The 17886-nt window shown below is 40.6% G+C and overlaps 1 protein-coding gene across 1 annotated transcript in view; it reads left to right on the plus strand.

Annotated features, from left to right (window-relative positions):
• The window catches only part of EVA1A (eva-1 homolog A, regulator of programmed cell death), a 179315-nt gene that overhangs the window by 8650 nt on the left and 152779 nt on the right, over window positions 1-17886 (plus strand). The window contains exon 2 of the mRNA XM_065526938.1: window positions 919-993. The gene's annotated coding sequence lies outside the window, so the exon portion shown is untranslated. The remainder of the gene's footprint in view (window positions 1-918; window positions 994-17886) is intronic.

Here is a 17886-nt window from a genome sequence, read left to right on the forward strand (position 1 = left end):
GTAATCTGATGATCTGATCTGAGTTTAAAAGTATGAATGGGGCTGAGTTCTGCAGGGTTGTAACTAAGTAAATATCTAGCCTGGAAACATAGTCTGTTCCATTGCTTCACGGAGGAGCAAACCTGGAAAAAAGGAACAAGAAAAAATGTTATTGACACAGGAAGGACAAAGTAGGAATAAAAATTTTAAAAAACCAATTTAAAACAGTTACACATGTGTATGAGAATTTATGATGTGAGTAAACTGGCACTTAAAATCAGTGTGGAGGCCAGGTGCAGTGGCCCATGCTTGTAATCCTAGCACTTTGGGAGGCTGAGGCCTTTGGGTCACTTGAGGCCAGAATTTTAAGATCAGTCTGGCCAACATGGCGAAAATTCATCTCCACTAAAAATACAAAAATTGGCTGGGCGTGGTGGCACACACCTGTAATCCCAGAACTTTGGGAGGCTGAGGCACAGAATCACTTGAATTGGGGAGGTAGAGGTTGCAGTGAGCTGAGACCGTGCCACTGCACTCTACCCTGGGTGACAGAGCGAGACTCTGTCTCAAATAATAATAACAATAAATAAAATAAATGTGGAAAGGATGGAAAAACGATGTTCAGACAATTAGATATCTGGTGGAAAAAAATATGAATTGATCCATACTTCACAATTTTGGAAAATCAGTATCTTATATTTCTATTTACTTGATATGCGTAAAGAACTTCTGGAAGAATATCATATATATATAAGAATATATATATATAAGAATAATATCATATATATAAGATTTATATATATATCCCACAAATGAAAGAACTTACCTTCCCTAGGATAGAAAAGGCTTAGAAAAAGAAGAAACAAGGTTGGAGCTAGCACTTTCACTGTATGCATTTTTGTATTGTTTGACTATGAACCTTATAATTATCTATTCTAGAAATTGAATTTTGAAAAATGAAAACTTATGGATGGAATGAAGACATAACTATGAGAAAAAAACATGCAAGACATTGTAAGTAAAAATAAATTGTAACGCCTTTTTAAATAGAATGAAAAAACCCCAAAGCCATGAAGAGAGAGATTGATAAGTTTGACCCCCTTACCACTGAAATCTTCTAGATGAAAAACAGATATCATAAACAAATTTTAAACACTAGTGATTGCCAAGTGCAGTGGCTCATGCCTGTAAATCCCAGCACTTTGGGAGGCCAAGGTGGGTGGATCATATGAGATAAGGAGTTTGAGACCAGCCTGACCAACATGGCAAAACCTCGTTTCTACCAAAAATACAGAGATTACCCAGGCATGGTGGCACATGCCTGTAGTCCCAGCTACTCGAGAGGCTGAGTGAGGCAGGAGAATCGCTTGAACCTGGGAGGCGGAGGTTTCAGTGAGCCGAGATCGCACCACTGCACTCCAGCCTGGAGGACAAAGCAAGACCCTGTCTCAAAAAATAAATTAAATAAGTACATAAAACACCAGTGATCAACTTGGAAACATTTCTTTCAAATTGTAGAAGAGATAAATGATTAATATTAAGAAATTACATCATTGACTGGAAAAAATATTGAAAGATTGACGATGTCAAGTGGAGGAGACATAAATTATAACATTTTAACCCAGCTGCTCTACCTCTTATTCACAGTAAATATAAACTCACTGCAAGCTCTGAAATGTTCTAGTGGATGACAGTCATGCCAGAAGTGTTCATTCAATTGTTCAACAAAATCTTGGGGGAAAAAAAACCAGTGTTCATTATAATGGGAATGACTAACCCAAATGTGGCAATTCAATAATACAAAAAATTATGACAGAATTAATAATTAACTGGATCTATATATCATTTTTATGATAGTTATGGTGATATAAATTATGATAAAATCATAAATAACATATTTACTTACTTTATTACATCTATAAATATAAGCAACCAAGGGCAAAATCACCCATTTCTGGGAATGATAAAGCCCCTAGTCAAGACATGCACTAGGGCTTAACCTACAAATCTTGGTATTGAAATGCATTTAGAATGTTATTTCACAGTAGAAAGGCATTCCCTTTAGAGGTGCGGCCAAGGCCCACCCCACAGAGTCCTGCAGCTTCTATCTGTACAGAGGAGAGGGCTGAGTAATAGTATCAATTCATTATTGTTTAGATGGAGTTTTTAGACTTCAAATAGTTATTAATCACAAAGTTCTATTCCCAATGTCACAATTTGTACATCCTCTCCTACGAACTTATCCGGGGAAATATCAATTATATTTCTTGATAATTGCTTGCAATTGGCTCTTGGGGTAAACTTCATAAAATTTTACTTGATAAAGTCTACAATTCTTTTTTTTAATTTTTTTTATGATTATACTTTAAGTTCTAGGGTACATGTGCGTAACGTGCAGGTTTGTTACATATGTATACTTGTGCCATGTTGGTGTGCTGCACCCATCAACTCATCAGCACCCATCAATCCATCATTTACATCAGGTATAACTCCCAATGCCATCTCTCCCCCTCCCCGCTCCCCATAATAGGCCATGGTGTGTGATGTCCCCCTTCCAGAGTCCAAGTGATCTCATTTCCCACCTATGAGTGAGAACATGTGGTGTTTGGTTTTCTGTTCTTGCAATAGTTTGCTGAGAATGATGGTTTCCAGCTGCATCCATGTCCCTACAAAGGACACAAACTCATCCTTTTCTATGGCTGCATAGTATTCCATGGAATATATGTGCCACATTTTCTTAATCCAGTCTGTCACTGATGGACATTTGGGTTAATTCCGAGTCTTTGCTATTGTGAATAGTGCTGCAATGAACATATGTGTGCATGTGTCTTTATAGCACCATGACTTATAATCCTTTGGGTATATACCCAGTAATGGGATGGTTGGGTCATATGGTACTTCTAGTTCTAGATCCTTGAGGAATCGCCATACTGTTTTCGAAAATGGTTGAACTAGTTTACAATCCCACCAACAGTGTAAAAGTGTTCCTATATCTCCACATCCTCTCCAGCACCTGTTGTTTCCTGACTATTTAATGATTGCTATTCTAACTGGTGTGAGATGGTATCTCATTGTGGTTTTGATTTGCATTTCTCTGATGGCCAGTGATGACGAGCATTTTTTTCATGTGCCTGTTGGCTGTATGCATGTCTTCTTTTGAGACATGTCTGTTCATATCCCTTGCCCACTTTTTGATGGGGTTGTTTGTTTTTTTCTTGTAAATTTGTTTGAGTTCCTTGTAGGTTCTGGATATTACCCCTTTCTCAGATGAGTAGATTGCAAAAATTTTCTCCCACTCTGTAGGTTGCCTGTTCACTCTGATGGTAGTTTCTTTTGCTGTGCAGAAGCTCTTTAGTTTCATTAGATCCCATTTGTCGATTTTGGCTTTTGTTGCCGTTGCTTTTGGTGTTTTAGTCATGAAGTCCTTGCCCATGCCTATGTCCTGAATGGTATTACCTAGGTTTTCTTCTAGGGATTTTATGGTATTAGGTCTAACATTTAAGTCTCTAATCCATCTTGAATTAATTTTCGTATAAGGAGTAAGGAAAGGATCCAGTTTCAGCTTTCTACTTACGGCTAGCCAGTTTTCCCAGCACCATTTATTAAAGAGGGAATCCTTTCCCCATTTCTTGTTTTTGTCAGGTTTGTGAAAGATCAGATGGCTGTAGATGTGTGGTATTATTTCTAAGGACTCTGTTCTGTTCCATTGGTCTATATGTCTGTTTTGGTACCAGTTCCCTGCTGTTTTGGTTACTGTAGCCTTGTAGTATAGTTTGAAGTCAGGTAGTGTGATGCCTCCAGCTTTGTTCTTTTTGCTTAGGATTGTCTTGGCAATGCAGGCTCTTTTTTGGTTCCATATGAACTTTAAAGCAGTTTTTTTTCCAATTCTGGGAAGAAAGTCATTGGTAGCTTGATGGGAATGGCATTGAATCTATAAATTACCCATTTTCACGATATTGATTCTTCCTATCCATGAGCATGGTATGTTCTTCCATTTGTTTGTGTCCTCTTTTATTTCACTGAGCAGTCGTTTGTAGTTCTCCTTGAAGAGGTCCTTTATATCCCTTGTAAGTTGGATTCCTAGGTATTTTATTCTCTTTGAAGCAATTGTGAATGGAAGTATATTCATGATTTGGCTCTCTGTTTGTCTCTTACTGGTGTATAAGAATGCTTGTGATTTTTGCACATTAATTTTGTATCCTGAGACTCCTGAAGTTGCTTATCAGCCTAAGGAGATTTTGGGCTGAGACAATGGGGTTTTCTAAATATACAATCATGTCATCTGCAAACAGGGACAATTTGACTTCTTCTTTTCCTAACTGAATACCCTTTATTTCTTTCTCCTGCCTGATTGCCCTGGCCAGAACTTCTAACATTATGTTGAATAGGAATGGTGAGAGAGGGCATCCCTGTCTTGTGCCAGTTTTCAAAGGGAATCCTTCCAGTTTTTGCCCATTCTGTATGATATTGGCTGTGGGTTTGTCATAAATAGCTCTTATTATTTTGAGATATGTTCCATCAATACCGAATTTATTGAGAGTTTTTAGCATGAAGCGCTGTTGAATTTTGTCAAGGACCGTTTCTATGTCTATTGACATAATCAAGTTGTTTTTTGTCTTTGGTTCTGTTTATATGCTGGATTACGTTTATTGATTTGCATATGTTGAACCAGCCTTGCATCCCAGGGATGAAAACCACTTGATCATGGTGGATAAGCTTTTTGATGTGCTGCCGGATTTGGTTTGCCAGTATTTTATTGAGGATTTTTGTATCGATGTTCATCAGGGATATTGGTCTAAAATTCTCTTTTTTTGTTGTGTCTCTGCCAGGCTTTGGTATCAGGATGATGTTGGCCTCATAAAATGAGTTAGGGAGGATTCCCTCTTTTTCTATTGATTGGAATAGTTTCAGAAAGGATGGTACCAGCTCCTCCTTGTACCTCTGGTAGATTCAGCTGTGAATCCATCTGGTCCTGGACCTTTTTTGGTTGGTAGGCTATTAATTATTGCCTCAATTTCAGAGGCTGCTATTGGTCTATTCAGGGATTCAACTTTTTCCTGATTTAGTCTTGGGAGAGTGTAAGTGTCCAGAAAATTATCCATTTCTTCTAGATTTTCTAGTTTATTTTTGTAGAGGTGTTTATAGTATTCTCTGATGGTAGTTTGTATATCTGTGGGGTCGGTAGTGATATCTCCTTTATCATTTTTTATTGTGTCTATTTGATTCTTCTCTCTTTTCTTCTTTATTAGTCTTGCTAGCAGTCTATCAATTTTGTTGATCTTTTGAAAAAACAACTCCTGGATTCATTGATTTTTTGGAGGTTTTTTTGTGTCTCTATCTCCTTCAGTTCTGCTCTGATCTTAGTTATTTCTTGCCTTCTGCTAGCTTTTGAATGTGTTTGCTCTTGCTTCTCTAGTTCTTTTAATTGTGATGTATAGTGTCAATTTTAGATCTTTCCAGCTTTCTCTTGTGGGCATTTAGCACTATAAATTTCCCTCTACACACTGCTTTAAATGTGTCCCAGAGATTCTGGTATGTTGTATCTTTGTTCTCATTGGTTTCAAAGAACATCTTTATTTCTGCCTTCATTTCGTTATGTACCCAGTAGTCCTTCAGGAGCAGGTTGTTCAGTTTCCATGTAGTCGAGTGGTTTTGATTGAGTTTCTTAGTCCTGAGTTCTAGTTTGATTGCACTGTGGTCTGAGAGACAGTTTGTTATAATTTCTGTTCTTGTACATTTGCTGAGGAGTGCTTTACTTCCAATTACGTGGTCGATTTTGGAGTAAGTATGATGTGGTGCTGAGAAGAATATATATTCTGTTGATTTTGGGTGGAGAGTTCTGGAGATGTCTATTAGGTCCTCTTGGTGCAGAGATGAGTTCAATTCCTGGATATCCTTGTTAACTTTCTGTCTCTTTGATCAGTCTAATGTTGACAGTGGGGTGTTGAAGTCTCCCATTATTATTGTATGGGAGTCTAAGTCTCCTTGTAAGTCTCTAAGAACTTGCTTTATGAATCTGGGTGCTCCTGTATTGGGTGCATATATATTTAGGATAGTTAGCTCTTCCTGTTGAATTGATCCCTTTACCATTATGTAATGGCCTTCTTTGTCTCTTTTGATCTTTGATGGTTTAAAGTCTGTTTTATCAGAGACTAGGAATGCAACCCCTGCTTTTTTTTGTTCTCCATTTGCTTGGTAGATCTTCCGCCATCCCTTTATTTTGAGCGTATGTGTGTCTCTGCATGTGAGATGTGTCCCCTGAATACAGCAAACTGATGGGTCTTGACTCTTTATCCAGTTTGCCAGTCTGTGTCTTTCAATTGGACCATTTAGTTCATTTACATTTAAGGTTAATATTGTTATGTGGGAACTTGATCCTGTCATTATATTAACTGGTTTTTTTGCTCATTAGTTGATGCAGTTTCTTCCTAGCATCGATGGTCTTTACATTTTGGCATGTTTTTGCAATGGCAGATACCGGTTGTTCCTTTCCATGTTTAGTGCTTCCTTCAGGGTCTCTTGTAAGGCAGGCCTGGTGTTGACAAAATCTCTAAGCATTTGCTTTTCTGTAAAGGATTTTATTTCTCCTTCACTGATGAAACTTCGTTTGGCTGGATATGAAATTCTGGGTTTAAAATTCTTTTCTTTTAGAATATTGAATATTGGCCCCCACTCTCTTCTGGCTTGTAGAGTTTCTGCTGAGAGATCTGCTGTTAGTCTGATGGGCTTCCCTTTGTGGGTAACCCGGCCTTTCTCTCTGGCTGCCCTTAACAGTTTTTCCTTCGTTTCAACTTTGGAGAATCTGACAATTATGTGTCTTGGAGTTGCTCTTCTCGAGGAGTATCTTTGTGGTGTTCTCTATATTTTCTGAATTTGAATGTTGGCCTGCCTTACTAGGTTGGGGAAGTTCTCCTGGATGATATCCTGAAGAGTGTTTTCCAACTTGGTTCCATTTTTCCCCTCACTTTCAGGCACCCCAATGAGACGTAGATTTGGTCTTTTCACATAATCCCATACTTCTTGAAGGCTTTGTTCATTTCTTTTTCCTCTTTTTTCTTTAGACTTCTCTTCTCGCTTCATTTCATTCATTTGATCCTCAGTTGCTGATACTCTTTCTTCCAGTTGATCGAGTCAGTTACTGAAGCTTGTGCATTTGTCACGTATTTCTCGTGTCATGGTTTTTATCTCTGTCAGTTCGTTTATGGCCTTCTCTGCATTGATTATTCTAGTTATCCATTCTTCCATTCTTTTTTCAAGATTTTTCGTTTCTTTGCACTGGGTATGTAATTCCTCCTTTATTTCTGAGAAGTTTGATGGAATGAAGCCTTCTTCTCTCAACTTATCAAAGTCATTCTCCATCTAGCTTTGATCCATTGCTGGCAATGAGCTGCAACTCCTTTGGAGGGAGAGATGCGCTCTTATTTTTTGAATTTCCAGCTTTTCTGCCCTGCTTTTTCCCCATCTTTGTGGTTTTATCTGCTGCTGGTCTTTGATGATGGTGAGGTACTGATGGGGTTTTGGTGTGGGTGTCCTTTCTGTTTGTTAGTTTTCCTTCTAACAGTCAGGACCCTCAGCTGTAGGTCTGTTGGAGATTGCTTGAGGTCCACTTCAGACCCTGTTTGCCTGCATATCAGCAGCAGAGGCTGCAGAAGATAGAATATTGCTGAACAGCGAGTGTACCTGTCTGATTCTTCCTTTGGAAGCTTCGTCTCAGGGGTGTACCCCGCCATGTGAGGTGTGGGATGTTGGTCTGCACCTAGTGGGGGATGTCTCCCAGTTAGGCTACTCAGGGGTCAGGGACCCACTTGAGCAGGCAGTCTGTTCGTTCTCAGATCTCAACCTCCGTGTTAGGAGATCCACTGCTCTCTTCAAAGCTGTCAGACAGGGTTGTTTGCATCTGCAGAGGTTTTGGCTGGTTTTTTGTTGTTGTTGTTTAGCTGTGTCCTGTCCCCAGAGGTGGAGTCTACAGACACAGGCAGGCCTCCTTGAGCTGCAGTGGGCTCCAACCAGTTGGAGCTTTGCAGCAGCTTTGTTTACCTACTTAAGCCTCAGCAATGGCCGGCGCCCCTCCCCCAGCCTCGCTGCTGCCTTGCAGTTAGATCGCAGACTGCTCTGCTAGCAATGAGGGAGGCTCCACAGGCATGGGACCCTCCCGGCCACATGTGGGATATAATCTCCTGGTGTGCCATTTGCTAAGATCCTTGGTAAAGCACAGTATTGGGGTGGGAGTTACCCGATTTTCCAGGTGTTGTGTGTCTCAGTTCCCCTGGCTAGGAAAAGGGATTCCCTTCCCCCTTGCGCTTCCCAGGTGAGGCAATGCTGGTCTCTCTCACTGGTCGGGCTGCAGCAGCTGACCAGCACTGATTGTCCTGCACTCCCTAGTGAGATGAACCTGGTACCTCAGTTGAAAATGCAGAAATCACCCGTCTTCTGTGTCGCTCGTGCTGGGAGCTGGAGACTGGAGCTGTTCCTATTCTGCAATTCTTTCTTTCTTTCCCCTCCTTCCTTCCTTCCCTCCCTCCCTCCCTCCCTCCCTCCCTCCCTCCTTCCTTCCTTCCTTCCTTCCTTCTTTCCTTCCTTCCTTCCTTCCTTCCTTCCTTCCTTCCTTCCTTCCTTCCTTCCTTCCTTTTCTTGAAATGGAGTCTCACTGATGCCAGGCTGGAGTGCAGTGGCATGATCTCAGCTCATTGCAACTTCTACCTCCTGGGTTCAAACGATTCTCCTGCCTCAGCCTCCCAAGTAGCTGGGACCACAGGCATGCGCCAAAGTCTATAATTCTTTCTAATAAACTTTCCATTGCTCAAGGAGTTTTCTAGAAGGGTCTATGAAAATATTTTTTTCCAAAATAGTGAGATTGCAACCAGCTAACCCTTAGTGAAATGTGTATCTAAAAAAATGCCAATGTAGGAGGATTCATATAAATTATGCCTACACTTTTAGAGAGGGAGAGAATGTGAGCTGACCAGTTACCACCTATAATGGTCATATACAGAGAAACTGTTGAGTTTCTTTCTTTTCTTATTTCATTAGTGGGTTTTCCAGTGAAGTCATTTTGGGCTTCTCCTCCACCACTCTGCTGGCATCCCTCTGCACCTAGAGAAAATCACACATCAGCAATGGCTCTCCATGGCCAGCGCTCTCTCCACCTCCGTAGCTCATCTCTCCCTTCTTAACCTGCTCACCACACTCCGACTACCCTGGCTTGCAGTGGTGTTTTGGTGCAGAGTTTCTTCTGCCTGGATCACTCTCCTTTTCCTCTATGCTGCCTTCTGGGTCTCAGCATAAACTCACCTTCTACAACAGCCTTCTGTGGCACCCTGAATTAGAGTCAGCCTCCTTCTACTTTCTCATGGCATCCTGGGCTTTTTCTTTCTATTCTTTGTCACAATGTGGTGATAATTTTATAATTATCTTTCTACCAAGGGGTTGTAAGTTTGTGGAGTGCAGAAATTGACTTTTTTTCAGTTGCTATGTCCCAGCTCCCAGCACAAAAAAGTGTCTCAGGAAACTCCTGTAGGCTGAAGGAATTGAATGAAGAAGACTTTCAGCCCCTGAGCAGCCTCCAGGTGGGATGAGTTGTGGTCTCTGCTCATATGACCGTAGGACCTCAGGGCCCATATATAACAACAGGGCCCCTGAAATAACAGCAAATCCATACCAATTGGAAGCTTGATGAGAGAAGACAGGAAAGTCTTTGCTTGCTCTCAGGGGCAATTCTTACTGGGTTCAGAGAGACTGGATGACCCTTCAGTGAGAGCTCTGGGCATGTATATGGGTAGGAACTGGAACAAGAGCCAGCAGTGAGCCTCACAATCACAAATCAGGCAACGGGGCCCAGAATGCGAGAGGAGCTTCCAGCGCCTCACCAGAGAGGTCTTACACATGCTGCCTGAACATCAGCTGTTGATTTTGTCAATATTGATAGTTACCAGTGATGTCTCCAAATCGACTATCATGAGTAACAAAGCATAGACGGGGTGGTGAGACTAAGCGTGTTTCCTGCTTTTTCAATTTTTCCATCTACATTTTCTGTAATAAGTACATTTCGGTTTTACAATGAAAAGCAATACACTATTTTAAAAACATAGCTGAGTGCAGTGGCTCACACCTGTAATCCCAGCACTTTGGGAGGCTGAGGCAGGCAGATCACAAGGTCAGGAGTTTGAGACCAGCCTGACCAACATGGTGAAACCCTGTCTCTACTAAAAATACAAAAATTAGCCGGGCATGGTGGCACGCCTGTAATCCCAGCTACTTAGGAGGCTGAGGCAGGAAAATCACTTGAACCTAGGAGGCAGAGGTGGCGGTGAGCCGAGATTGCGCCACTTCATGCTAGTCTGGGCGACAGAGCAAGACTCCATCTCAAAAAAATAAATGAATAAAATAAATTTTAAAAAATAAAATAAAAACACAAATGCACCGACTATGATAGTTCTTAGTTCCTTTGCAAAATGACGAAAAAGATACATTGATCTCATATTAAGCAGATACCTACAATGACAGAAAATGGTGAGACTAACTCACAGGAAACAGTTACAACAATCAACTTATAATGGGTAGGAGATAATATAATATATTTGACAATGATTTTCCTCCACGAGGCTGGAAGAAAAAAAAAAATTGTTTCTCAGTTGTGTGGAAAACATTGCACCCTCAGGGCTCTGGAAGGCGGAGTTCCACAGCATATGTGGTTAGGCTGTCCTCTGGTGGCCACAGCACCACACAGCAATGCTGGACAGTCTAGGTCCCCTCTAGCTTTTCTCTTTCTTCCCTTTTTGAAAAGTCTCTCTCTCTCCTTTCTTTTAAAAATTAGGACATCACAGTATATATTTGGGGATACATGTGATATTTTGATACATTTATACAACGTGTAATGATCAGATCAGGGTAGTTGGGATATCTGTCACCTCAAACATTTATCTTTATGTTGGGAACATTACAATTCTCTTCTAGCTATATTGAAATATATAATAAATTATTGTTAACTGTAGTTTCTCTACTGTACTATTGAATACCATAACTTATCCCTTCCCTATAACTGTATTCTTATACCCCTTAACCCCCTTATCTATGTCTCCCCCTTCCCTCAACACACATATCCCCCCACCCAGCCTCTGGTAACCACCAGTCTATGCACTACCTCCATGAGACCCACCTTTTTAGCTCCCACATATGAATGATAATACGCGATATTTGTAGTTCTCTGCCTGGATTATTTTACTTAATTAACCTCTAGTTCTAGAAATGTTTCTGCAAATGAGAGAATTTTATTCTTTTTCATGACTGAATAGAGTTCCATTGTGTATGTATATCACATTTCCTTTAACCATTCATCCATTGATGGCCACTTAAGCTTATTCTATATCTTCATTATTGTGAACAGTGGTGCAATAAACATGGGAGTGCAGATATCTCTTTGATGTGTTGATCTTTTTTATTATACTTTAAGTTCTCAGGTACCTGTGCATAACGTGCAGGTTTCTTACATATGTATACATGTGCCATGTTGGTGTGCTGCACCCACACCATTAGATATTTCTCCTAATGTTATCCCTCCCACCTCCTGCCACCCCATGACAGGTCCCAGTGTGTGATATTCCCCACCCTGTGTCCAAGTATTCTCATTATTCAATTCCCACCTATGAGTGAGAACATGCGGTGTTTGGTTTTCTGTCCTTGCAACAGTTTGCTCAGAATGATGGTTTCCAGCTTCATCCATGTCCCTACAAAGGACACGAACTCATCCTTTCTTATGGCTGCATAGTATTCCATAGTGTATATGTGCCACATTTTCTTAATCCAGTCTATCATTAACAGACATTTGGGTTGGTTCCAAGTCTTTGCTATTGTGAATAGTGCCGCAATAAACATACATGTGCATGTGTCTTTATAGCAGCATGATTTATAATCCTTTGGGTATATCCCTAGTAATGGAATGTCTGGGTCAAATGGTATTTCTACTTCTAGATCCTTGAGGAATTGCCACACTGTCTTCCACAATGGTTGAACTAGTTTACAGTCCCACCAACAGTGTAAAAGCGTTCCTATTTCTCCACATCTTCTCCAGCACCTGTTGTTTCCTGACTTTTGAATGATTGCTATTCTAACTGGTGTGAGATGGTATCTCATTGTGGTTTTGATTTGCATTTCTCTGATGGCCAGTGATGATGAGCATTTTTTCATGTGTCTGTTGGCTGCATAAATGTCTTCTTTTGAGAAGTGTCTGTTTATATCCTTTGCCCACTTTTTGATGGAGTTCCTTGATTTTTCTTGTAAATTTGTTTAAGTTCTTTGTAGATTCTGGATATTAGCCCTTTGTCAGATGGGTAGATTGTAAAAATTTTCTCCCATTCTGTAGGTTGCCTATTCACTCTGATGGTAGTTTCTTTTGCTGTGCAGAAGCTCTTTAGTTTAATTAGATCCCATTTGTCAATTTTGGCTTTTGTTGCCATTGCTTTTCGTGTTTTAGTCATGAAGTCCTTGCCCATGCCTATGTCCTGAATGGAATTGCCTAGGTTTTCTTCTAGGGTTTTTATGGTTTTAGATCTAACATTTAAGTCTTTAATCCATCTTGAATTACTTTTTCTGTAAGGTGTAAGGAAGGGATCCAGTTTCAGCTTTCTACTTAAGGCTAGCCAGTTTTCCCAGCACCATTTATTAAATAGGGAATCCTTTCTCCATTTCTTGTTTTCGTCAGGTTTGTCAAAGATCAGATGGTTGTAGATGTGTGGTATTAATTCTGAGGACTCTGTACTGTTCTGTTGGTCTATATCTCTGTTTTGGTACCAGTACCATGCTGTTTTGGGTCCTGTAGCTTTGTAGTATAGTTTGAAGTCAGGTAGCATGATGCCTCCAGCTTTGTTCTTTTTGCTTAGGATTGTCTTGGCAATGTGGATTCTTTTTTGGTTCCATATGAACTTTAAAGTGTTTTTTTCCAATTCTGTGAAGAAAGTCATTGGTAGCTTGATGGGGATGGCATTGAATCTATAAATTACCTTGGGCAGTATGGCCATTTTCACAATATTGATTCTTCCTACCCATGAGGATGGGATGTTCTTCCATTTGTTTGTGTCCTCTTTTATTCCGTTGAGCAGTGGTTTGTAGTTCTACTTGAAGAGGTCCTTCACATCCCTTGTAAGTTGGATTCCTAGGTATTTTACTCTCTTTGAAGCAGTTGTGAAGGGGGGTTCACTCATTTGGCTCTCTGTTTGTCTGTTTTTGGTATACAACAATGCTTGTGATTTTTGCACATTGATTTTGTATCCTGAGACTTTCCTGAAGTTGCTTATCAGCCTAAGGAGATTTTGGGCTGAGATGATGGGGTTTTCTAAATATACAATCATGTCGTTTGCAAACAGGGACAATTTGACTTCCTCTTTTCCTAATTGAATACCCTTTATTTCTTTCTCCTGCCTGATTGCCCTGGCTAGAACTTCCAACACTATGTTGAATAGGAGTGGTGAGAGAGGGCATCCCTGTCTTGTGCCAGTTTTCAAAAGGAATGCTTCCAGTTTTTGCCCATTCAGTATGATATTGGCTGTGGATTTGTCATAAATAGCTCTCATTATTTTGAGATACGTCCCATCAATACCTAGTTTATTGAGAGTTTTTAGCATGAAAAGCTGTTGAGTTCTGTTGAGGGGCTTTTCTGCATCTATTTAGATAATGATGTGATTTTTGTCTTTGGTTCTGTTTATATGCTGGGTTACGTTTATTGATTTGCGTATGTTGAACCAGCCTTGCATCCCAGGGATGAAGCCAACTTGATCATGGTGGATAAGGTTTTTGATGTGCTGCTGGATTTGGTTTGCCAGTATTTTACTGAGGATTTTTGCATCAATGTTCATCAGGGATATTGGTCTAAAATTCTCTTTTTTTGTTATATCTCTGCCAGGCTTTGATATCAGGATGATGCTGGCATCATATAATGAGTTAGGGAGGGTTCCCTCTTTTTCTATTGATTGGAATAGTTTCAGAAGAGATGGTACCAGCTCCTCTTTGTACCTCTGGTAGAATTCAACTGTGAATCTGTCTGGTCCTGGACTTTTTATTGGTTGGTAGACTACTAATTATTGCCTCAATTTCAGAGCCTTTTATTGATCTATTCAGGGATTCAACTTCTTCCTCGTTTAGTCGTGGAAGGGTGTATGTGTATAGGAATTTATCCGTTTCTTCTAGATTTTCTACTTTATTTGCATAGAGATGTTTATAGTATTCTCTGATGGTAGTTTGTATTTCTGTGGGATCGGTGGTGATATCCCCTTTATCATTTTTTTATTGCATCTATTTGATTCCTAGCTCTTTTTTTCTTTATTAGTCTTGCTAGTGGTCTATCAATTTTGTTGATCTTTTCAAAAAAAGAGGTCCTGGATTCACTGATTTTTTGAAGGGCTTTTGCATCTCCATCTCCTTCAGTTCTGCTCTGATCTTAGTTATTTCTTGCCTTCTGCTAGCTTTTGAATGTGTTTGCTCTTGCTTCTCTAGTTCTTTTAGGTGTAATGTTAGGGTGTCGATTTTAGATCTTTCCTGCTTTCTCTTGTGGGTATTTAGTGCTATAACTTTCCCTCTACACACTGCTTTAAATGTGTCCCAGAGATTCTGGTATGTTGTGTCTTTATTCTCATTAGTTTCAAAGAACATCTTTATTTCTGCCTTCATTTTATTATGTACCCAGTAGTCCTTCAGGAGCAGGTTGTTCAGTTTCCATGTAGTTGTGTGGTTTTGAGTGAGTTTCTTAACCTGAGTTCTTATTTGATTGCACTGTGGTCTGAGAGACAGTTTGTTATCATTTCTGTTCTTTTACATTTGCTGAGGAGTGCTTTACTTCCAACTATGTGGTCAATTTTGGAATCAGTGCACTGTGGTGCTGAGAATAATGTATATTCTGTTGATTTGGAGTGGAGAGTTCTGTAGATATCTGTTAGGTCTGCTTGGTGCAGAGCTCAGTTCAATTCCCGGATATCCTCGTTAACTTTCTGTCTCATTGATCTAATGTTGACAGTGGGATGTTGAAGTCCCATTATTATTGTGTGGGGGTCTGAGTCTCTTTGTAGGTCTCTAAGAACTTGCTTTATGAATCTGGGTGCTCCTGTATTGGGTGCATATATATTTTGGATAGTTAGCTCTTCTTGTTGAATTGATCCCTTTGCCTTTATGTAATGGCCTTCTTTGTCTCTTTTGATCTTTGTTGTTTTAAAGTCTGTTTTATCAGAGACTAGGATTGCAATGCCTGCTTTTTCTTTTTGTTTTCCCTTTGCTTCGTAGATCTTCCTCCATCCCTTTATTTTGAGCCTATGTGTGTCTCTGCACGTGAGATGGGTCTGCTGAATACAGCACACTGATGGATCTTGACTCTTTATCCAATTTGCCAGTCTGTGTCTTTTGATTGAGACATTTAGCCCATTTACATTTAAGGTTAATATTGTTATTTTTGTGTATTTGATCCTGTCATTATGATGTTGGCTGGTTATTTTGCTCATTAGTTGGTGCCATTTCTTCCTAGCATCGATGGTCTTTACAACTTGACATCTTTTTGCAGTGGCTGGTACCGTTTGTTCCTTTCCATGTTTAGTGCTTCCTTCAGGAGCTCCTATAAGGCACACCTGGTGGTGACAAAATCTCTCAGCATTTGCTTGTCTGTAAAGGATTTTATTTCTCCTTCACTTGTGAAGCTTAGTTTGGCTGGATATGAAATTCTGAGTTGAAAATTCTTTTCTTTAAGAATGTTGAATATTGGCCCCCATTCTCTTCTGGCTTGTAGAGTTTCTGCCAAGAGATCTGCTGTTAGTCTGATGGGCTTCCCTTTGTGGGTAACCTGACCTTTCTCTCTGGCTGCCCTTAACCTTTTTTCCTTCATTTCAACTTTGGTGAATCTGACAATTATGTGTCTTGGAGTTACTCTTCTCGAGGAATATCTTTGTGGCATTCTCTGTATTTCCTGAATTTGAATGTTGGCCTGCCTTACTAGGTTTGGGAAGTTCTCCTGGATGATATCCTGAAGAGTGTTTTCCAACTTGGTTCCATTTTCACCGTCACTTTCAGGTACACCAGTCAGACATAGATTTGGTCTCTTCACATAGTCCCATATTTCTTGGAGGCTTTGTTCATTTCCTTTTACTCTTTTTTTCTCTAAACTTCTCTTCTCACTTCATTTCATTCATTTGATCTTCAATCACTGATACCCTTTCTTCCACTTCATCAAATCGGCTACTGAAGCTTGCGCATGCATCACGTAGTCTCATGCCATGGTTTTCAGCTCCATCAGGGCATTTAAGGTGTTCTCTATGCTGTTTATTCTAGTTATCGATTTGTCTAATCTTTTTTCAAGGTTTTTAGATTCTTTGTAATGGGTTCAAACATCCTCCTTTAGCTCAGAGAAGTTTGTTATTACTGATCTTCTGAGGCTTACTTCTGTCAGCTCATCAAAGTCATTCTCCATCCAGCTTTATTCCATTGCTGGCGAGGAACTGTGTTCCTTTGGAGGAGAAGAGGTGCTGTGATCTTTGGAATTTTCAGCTTTTCTGCTTTGTTTTCTCCCCGTCTTTGTGGTTTGATCTACCTTTGGTCTTTGATGTTGGTGATGTACAGATGGGGTTTTGGTGTGGATGTTCTTTCTGTTTGTTATTTTTCCTTCTAACAGTCAGGACCCTCTCAGCTGCAGGTCTGTTGGAGTTTGCTGGAGGTCCACTCCACACCCTGTTTGCCTGGGTATCACCAGTGTAGGCTGCAGAACAGCAAATATTGCAGAACAGCAAATGTTGCTGCCTGATCCTTTCTCTGGAAACTTCATCTCAGAGGGTAACCCAGCTGTATGAGGTGTCAGTCAGCCCCTACTGGGAGGTGTCTCTCAGTTAGGCTACTCGGGGGTCAAGGTCCACTTGAGGAGGCAGTCTGTCCGTTCTCAGATCTCAGACTCCATGCTGGGAGAACCACTACTCTCTTCAAAGCTGTTAGACAGGGACGTTTAAGTCTGTAGAAGTTTCTGCTGCCTTTTGTTCAGTTATGCCCTGCCCCCAGAGGTGGCATCCACAGAGGCAGGCAGGCCTCCTTGAGCTGCGGTGGGCTCCACCCAGTTTGAGCTTCCTGGATGCTTTATTTACCTTGTCAAGTCTCAGCAATGGCAGACGCCCCTTCACCAGCCTCACTGCCGCCTTACAGTTTAATCTCGGACTGCCATGCTAGCAGTGAGCCAGGCTCCTTGGGTGTAGGACCCTCCGAGCCAGGTGCGGGATATACTGTCTTGGTGTGCCGTTTGCTAAGACTGTTGGAGAAGCACAGTATTAGGGTGGGAGAGCCCCGATTTTCCAGGTACTGTCTGTCATGGCTTCCCTTGGCTAGGAAAGGGACTTCCCCAACCCCTTGCGCTTCCCAGGTGAAGCAATTCCCTGGCCTGCTTCGGTTCACACTCTGTGGGCTGCACCCACTGTCCAACAAGCCCCAGTGAGATGAACCCGGTACCTCATTTGGAAATGCAGAAATCACCTGTCTTCTGCATCACTCATGCTGGGAGCTGTAGACTGTAGCTGTTCCTATTTGGCCATCTTGGAACCCTCTCAATATATTGATCTTTTTTCTTTTTGTTATACACCCAGTTGAAGGATTGTGGGATTTTATGATAATTCTGTTTTTAGTTTGTTAAGGAACCTGCATACTGTTCTCCACAGTGCTGTACTACCTACCAACAGCACTAGTATTCCCTTTTTCTCTGCATCCTCACCAGCATCCATTATTTTGGTCTATTTTTGCTCTTTTTGATAATAAGCATTCTAACTGAGGTGAGATGATATCTCATTGTGGTTTTGATTTACATTTTTCTGATGAATAGTGTTGTTGAGCATTTTTTCATATATTTTTTGGCCATTTGTGTATATTATTTGAGGAATGTCTATGCACGTCTTTTGCTCATTT

The sequence above is a fragment of the Macaca fascicularis genome, chromosome 13 (genome assembly GCF_037993035.2).
Source record: "Macaca fascicularis isolate 582-1 chromosome 13, T2T-MFA8v1.1".
Lineage (NCBI taxonomy): Eukaryota > Metazoa > Chordata > Mammalia > Primates > Cercopithecidae > Macaca > Macaca fascicularis.